We start from the raw sequence: 6,561 nt of genomic DNA on the forward strand, positions 1-6,561 counted from the left end.
CACGACGAAATACGCTTTTTATTTAGATAAATAAAAAAATACGGTTCGGATCTTATATATTAACATATAATATGTAATACCACCTTCGCTGATCAAAAGCCACTCGGTAAAAGTGTCACAGCGCCGGTCGACCCGACCCGTCGTATCCGTCTCTCGTATCGCCCCACGTAGAAGCGCACACGATTTAAGCGCGGGTCTCTCGCCAGCTATCGGAAATGTATGGGTGTTTTAGAACAGATCGTTTATACGGACGTTGCGCAAATTTTTCGTTTTTACGTCTGCCCGTTCTCGTTATTATCGGAATGTTCCGATGAATAAACTTTAGCTTTAGACAACGTGAACTTCTAAAGCAATAATTTTAACCTCTCGTGTTAATACGTCCTCAGGCCGTTTCTAGACTGCCGATCACGTTCTTTAAAAGTCGGAAAATTCCGATCCATAAAATTATGCTAGTAGAATGTAAAGATCCTTCATAGGATGGATACTGTCACATATCGATACGGCGATCGGAGTAAAACTGTTCTCACGTATTTCAGGACATTTTAGGTTGTTACGTCGGCCCGTTCGTTATTATCGGTATATACCTATGAATAAATGTTTTGCTTGTAGAACGTAAGATTCCAAAAGAATGATTCGCCGAAACGATGGTGCACCCTTACGATCGGATATTTGCCGCTTATTGGCCATTTTCTATAATTCATCCGTTAGATATCGTTTATCGACTACGGATAAGGTTTTCCGATATCAGAATGTTCCTAAGGATGATTCGAAAGTGATTTGAACGAAGAATTTGATAGAATGAATCCTTTATTTATCCATTGAGTACAGGGTACGGAGTGTCTGCGGGGTCAGCTAATATATTATATTTCTCTCTCGACGTAATGGTAACTCGAAGTCCGAACCGCGCTCATGAAGCTCGGTTTCAATCCAATCCATGTTGGTCGGTTCCTCGAGAGGAACGCCGTATCTTCGCGGTCGACCGCCTAATGAATCAGGTGGTAAAAGTCCAAGCCCAGCGCGGCAACGGCAGGCGCGTTCAACGTTTTAACTGCCAATTCTACGGTCATTCATCGGCCAACTGTAAAGCCACTCCGGCCTACGTCAAGTCCCAAAGACAGAAATTCCCCGCCGAAATGCACCAACTGTTGAGAACCATACACCGCAAATTACTCGGGATGCAAGTGCCGACCTACTCCAAAAACAACCAAACCCAAAAGACCAATTCCTCCCCCCACTCATGTACGGGGAACTCAAGATAACAGTCGTCTGGCTGGTCTGGATTCCACTAGAACACGAACCCGATCTCCATTGGCGAAATACTCTTCGGAACATATTCAGATGACCAAGGAGATTTTCAGGCCATTTTCAACGCCATCAACCACACAGCTATTGGAAGAATTACTATCGGCCGGGATAATAGATGAGTTGGAACTTGGGCTTATTGCTCCAAGCGAACCAACTCACTACTCCTCCAATCGACCGACAATAATTGACTTTTTTATCTATCAAAATTCGAATCAAGCCTCTGACCTGCAAGTACTCCAAGATATCGATTCTGACCACAGGCCTATCCTCCTCACCCACCATCAGCGATTTTCCACTGAGTTCCACTGTCCCCAAGCAAGGTCAACCTAGTAAACGAAAAAAAAAGTATCTTCTCTTTGACGATCCTCATTATATTAGGACGATAGTTCCATTCTAAATTCTTGATTAATTACAGTTCCTATTTGTTCATTTCGAGACGTTCCCGTGATTAATACTTATCGTGTAGAAATTAGCCACAATCCACAATTAGCCACAGTTAGGAAAAATAAATTAATTATCATATAGTCATAAACGTAATAAAAATGAATACACATATTTTCGAAGTCACTCCAGAAATACTTTACCTTATTTTTAAATAACAATCTCGGGCCGTACCATTTTTACAAAACTTATTCTATATACTTACTATATAACAGATTATAATGATATAATATAATTCAATACAATAACTACAATATATATATATATATCTGAAAATTCTGTTTTTATAAAATGTCAGCTACTGTTTAACATTTCATTTTTTAAAATGTATATCCAATTGTGGTTCTGAAAAGAACCGATTTTGCAGGTAAGTAGTATATTGAAACACACATAGGTATGTGAATTAATTTACTTAGAACTGGTATATTTGGTGACTGCTTTGGTACCTTCGCTAACGGCGTGCTTAGCCAACTCACCGGGTAACAATAACCTAACGGCGGTTTGGATTTCTCTGCTCGTGATCGTTGATCTCTTATTGTAATGGGCGAGACGCGACGCTTCGGCGGCTATCCTTTCGAATATATCGTTCACGAAAGAATTCATGATCGACATGGCCTTGCTGGAGATACCCGTATCGGGATGAACCTGCTTTAAAACTTTGTATATGTAAATCGCATAGCTTTCCTTCCTCCTGCGCTTCTTTTTCTTGTCGCTCTTAGAGATATTTTTCTGGGCTTTTCCGGCTTTCTTGGCCGCCTTACCGCTTGTCTTCGGTGGCATTTCGAAATAAAAATCCCGACGTCTCACGTACCTCAAAGAGTACTTAACTAAAAAAATGCCTTTAATTCTAGAACTTATAACATTCGAAGGAACACTTCTAAGCCCCGCCCATAGCCCGAGTTAGAGTCTGATTGGTCGCGTATGATATAACGAGTTTGGCTCGCGGACAAAATTCCAGGCCGATCTGTAAGAAATTTCCAGTACCGTTTTTGATTTAAAGGTGAGCAGTATCTAACAACGATCGAGATTAACATGTCCGGACGTGGTAAAGGCGGAAAAGTGAAGGGAAAGGCGAAGTCTCGTTCCAATCGTGCGGGATTACAATTTCCTGTCGGTCGTATTCACCGACTTCTAAGGAAAGGAAATTATGCCGAACGCGTAGGGGCCGGTGCTCCCGTTTACTTAGCTGCCGTAATGGAATATCTGGCGGCCGAAGTTCTCGAGTTGGCGGGTAACGCCGCTAGAGACAACAAGAAAACAAGGATTATCCCTAGGCATTTACAATTGGCCATCAGAAACGACGAGGAATTGAATAAACTGTTATCTGGCGTTACTATTGCCCAGGGCGGCGTCTTGCCTAACATTCAAGCAGTATTATTGCCTAAAAAGACAGACAGCAAAACCAAATAGATAACGCAAACCGTTTAAAGTTTTGCATACGCCCTTTAATATCGGTCCTTTTCAGGGCCAACAAAATCGTATAAAAAAGAAGTTAGAATACGCGTTCTTATTAAAGAATAAATATTAACTAGAAAATTTATAAATAATCTGATCTGTACTGAATATTCCTTTATTACTGTTTTAGAGTATCGATCGATCGGTTCCCTAATTAGTTACGGCTCTATCTAGAAAATAATCATTTAAGTAATAATAAGATAATAAATAAATTATATAAATATTCTTTCTTTTATAAAGTTATATTGTGGTTCTGAAAAGAACCGTTTTTTTTTCTATTAAAAAAATACGGTCTTGGACGAACGTATTTTTTAGGGAAGTCGTAGCACGTCCAGGAGTGTCGGGATATTTGTAATTTTCAACTCCGTGTCTTCTTGATCTGACGATGAAATGTGTCGCCTGTTTAATATATCGTCATACGTAGTAGAAATAGTTTTATTTCTTTTTCTTTGGTGATACTGGTTTTTTAGTTTTCGCACCTTCACCAGCGGCAACACGAACAGTTGAGGTCGTCGTCTTAGCACTTTTCGGTTTAGGCGCCTTGGGCTTTTTCGTAGGTCCGGCTTTATTAGATTTTTTCGCTTTGGAAGGCGATTTCGGGGATCTTGCGGCCGTGTTGCTTTTTGCTGCTTTCGAAGATGAACTATTAGCGGCGGCATTGGAAGCGGACGTAGTCGTGGCGGCGGTAGATTTCTTTCCTGTTTTCTTTTCGACGGCTTTTTTGGCAGAAGCTTTTTTCTCGGCCAAAGTTGCAGATTCACCTTTCTTACTTTTAGCTGTGGTTTTCTTAGTTGAGGCGGAGGCGGCGGTCGTCTTTTTTTCCGTTTTCTCTGAGGTTTTTTTGGCAGACGCTTTTTTACCACCGGCTGTCGTAGCTGTCGCGGCACCTCCTACTGGTTTTCGTTTATTTTTCTGTCCGGTTTTGGCAGTGGCCGTTTTTCTTTTCTTCGTACCTGCGGCTGTCGTACCTCCTGCTTTACGTGCCGAAGCCGCTAATTTAAATGATCCGGAAGCTCCTTTGCCCTTCGTTTGTACCAAAACACCCGAAGCGATCCACGTCTTTATATATTTCTTTATAAAGGGCGATAATTTGTCAGCATCCACTTTGTAATTGGCCGCTATGTATTTTTTAATAGCTCTGAAGGAAGTTCCGCCTTTCTCTTTCAATCCTTTAATTGCACTCGTTACCATATCAGCGATCGGAGGATGACTAACTTTCGATTTAGAACTCTTCGCCTTGCTCGAAGTGGATTTTTCTTTCTTCCCTCCTGCAGACGAACCTGCGCTACCGGCTGTAGCTGATGCGGCTCCCGTAGCCGACACCGAAGATGAATTCGACCCGGCCGGTGTGCCTGTTGACGATGCGTTAACAACGGCGGCGGAATTTCCTCCACTCCCTTGATTCGACGAAGGAGAAACCGCTTGTCCGCTAATATCGACGTCCGACATTCTGATATAATTTCTTAATTTTCTTATAAGAACGTTCTAATCACGATTCGTTTGACAAAGTTACGTACGTGCGTATGCTTCTCGTTCGCGTATTTTAACTGTCTGGCGGTCGCTCTCATTTAATGCGTACCCTATATGATATGAGCCGAACGGAGGACTGAACGGTCGAGCGCGAACGACGTTCCATATTCCGGCTTCGTCGAAACGTTCATCGAGCTTGGAACCGTTTACTTATTTCTCATATTAAATACATAAATCCTTTAGAATATCATACGATTTATGTTCGAGGCGTTAAAAGATAAAACGTAGTAGAAGTAGCAAACTTTACCAATAAATTTTACGTTGACTATCGTCTTAGAAGGAAGCACAAAATCAAGCGTTGCTCTCGATTCCGTCGAAACTACCAATTTACATTCGAGTTATAGACTTTCGGTTATAACTATGAAAATATATCTTTTCAAATCTACGTCCCCCGATATATCGTCTTTTGATATAAATGCAATTCCGTACAGATCTAATGCTATTATTGGAGAAACGAGACATATTATTCCTAATTGATGCGGTACAGATTGTTCGTTGTCCAAAACGAATCTATATCGAAACGTACCGTTGTCGAATTAACTGTAAGAAAACAATGACATGAAAATTAACCGATCCTATACTAATATACTTCTTATTTAACGGTTTCTTAACACCATCCGAACTCTGGGTTACAATCGAACGTATCGGGTGAGCAACGATATCGAGACGTCTATAAGAATATCGTGTCAAACCCTTCTGTATCGATACAATGCTCATATATATTATAGTATATTTTGCTTCTTTAGTTGAAATCTGTTTTCATAAATAGTTATCTAAAGTCAATAAATACATGGAACGCGATCTCCATACATACGTGCGTAGAACTACCGTACCTTCTTTGAAATCTTAAGGATTCTCCAAGCTCATCGACGCGAAGTTTATCTCGGAGTATTTTCTCTCTAAAGGAAAACTATATTAAAGCTTCAACGAAGATTCGGTATTCGATTGTTCACCATCATTTACATTCTTGTCATTAACCTAACATTTATTATGAAATCTTATTTTAAACTTTATCTATCTTTTTATATTACGATCGTCTATTATAATGCAGTATATTTGTTACTTTACAAGTAAATCTTAGATGAAAGGAGCAGATATTTAATAAAATTTAACGTCATCTTAGTCCATTTTCGAATAATAAATTTCTTTTTTTATGCTAGTAAATTTGTGGCTCTGAAAAGAACCGTTGTTTTCTTTAGTTGAATAGATACGTTGTTCTGTTTTAATTGGTCAGCATATATAATACTTTATTTAACCGCCAAATCCGTATAGGGTTCGTCCTTGGCGTTTGAGGGCGTATACTACATCCATGGCAGTAACGGTTTTCCTTTTGGCGTGTTCGGTATAAGTGACGGCGTCTCTGATAACGTTTTCCAAAAATACTTTTAATACACCTCTGGTTTCTTCATAAATTAGACCGGATATACGTTTAACTCCACCCCGCCTAGCCAATCTTCTGATGGCGGGTTTCGTAATACCTTGGATATTATCACGAAGCACTTTACGATGCCGCTTAGCGCCTCCTTTTCCCAAACCTTTACCACCTTTACCTCTGCCCGTCATGATTTATTCAATTTAGTATTAAAAGAAAGCAAATTTATAATCGAATTGTGCAGCGTACACCTCGAATACTACGGGTAACTATTTCAATTTCAAATCCTACCATGGGTTTTGTTGAGTTCGAATCGGGTCCCGCCCACAGATGCTAGCCGGACCAATCAGAATATCTTCACACATTATTAAAAAGGGAGATTTCTTTGACACCTTCGATCAGTTTCCAAAAGTTCGTTGGTGCTTGCGCTTGTAATTCTTCCTACACGTTTGAAGTCA

This window comes from Rhynchophorus ferrugineus, unplaced genomic scaffold (assembly GCF_030347505.1).
Source record: "Rhynchophorus ferrugineus isolate W39M unplaced genomic scaffold, kcgeb_rfMv2 rfM720, whole genome shotgun sequence".
Lineage (NCBI taxonomy): Eukaryota > Metazoa > Arthropoda > Insecta > Coleoptera > Curculionidae > Rhynchophorus > Rhynchophorus ferrugineus.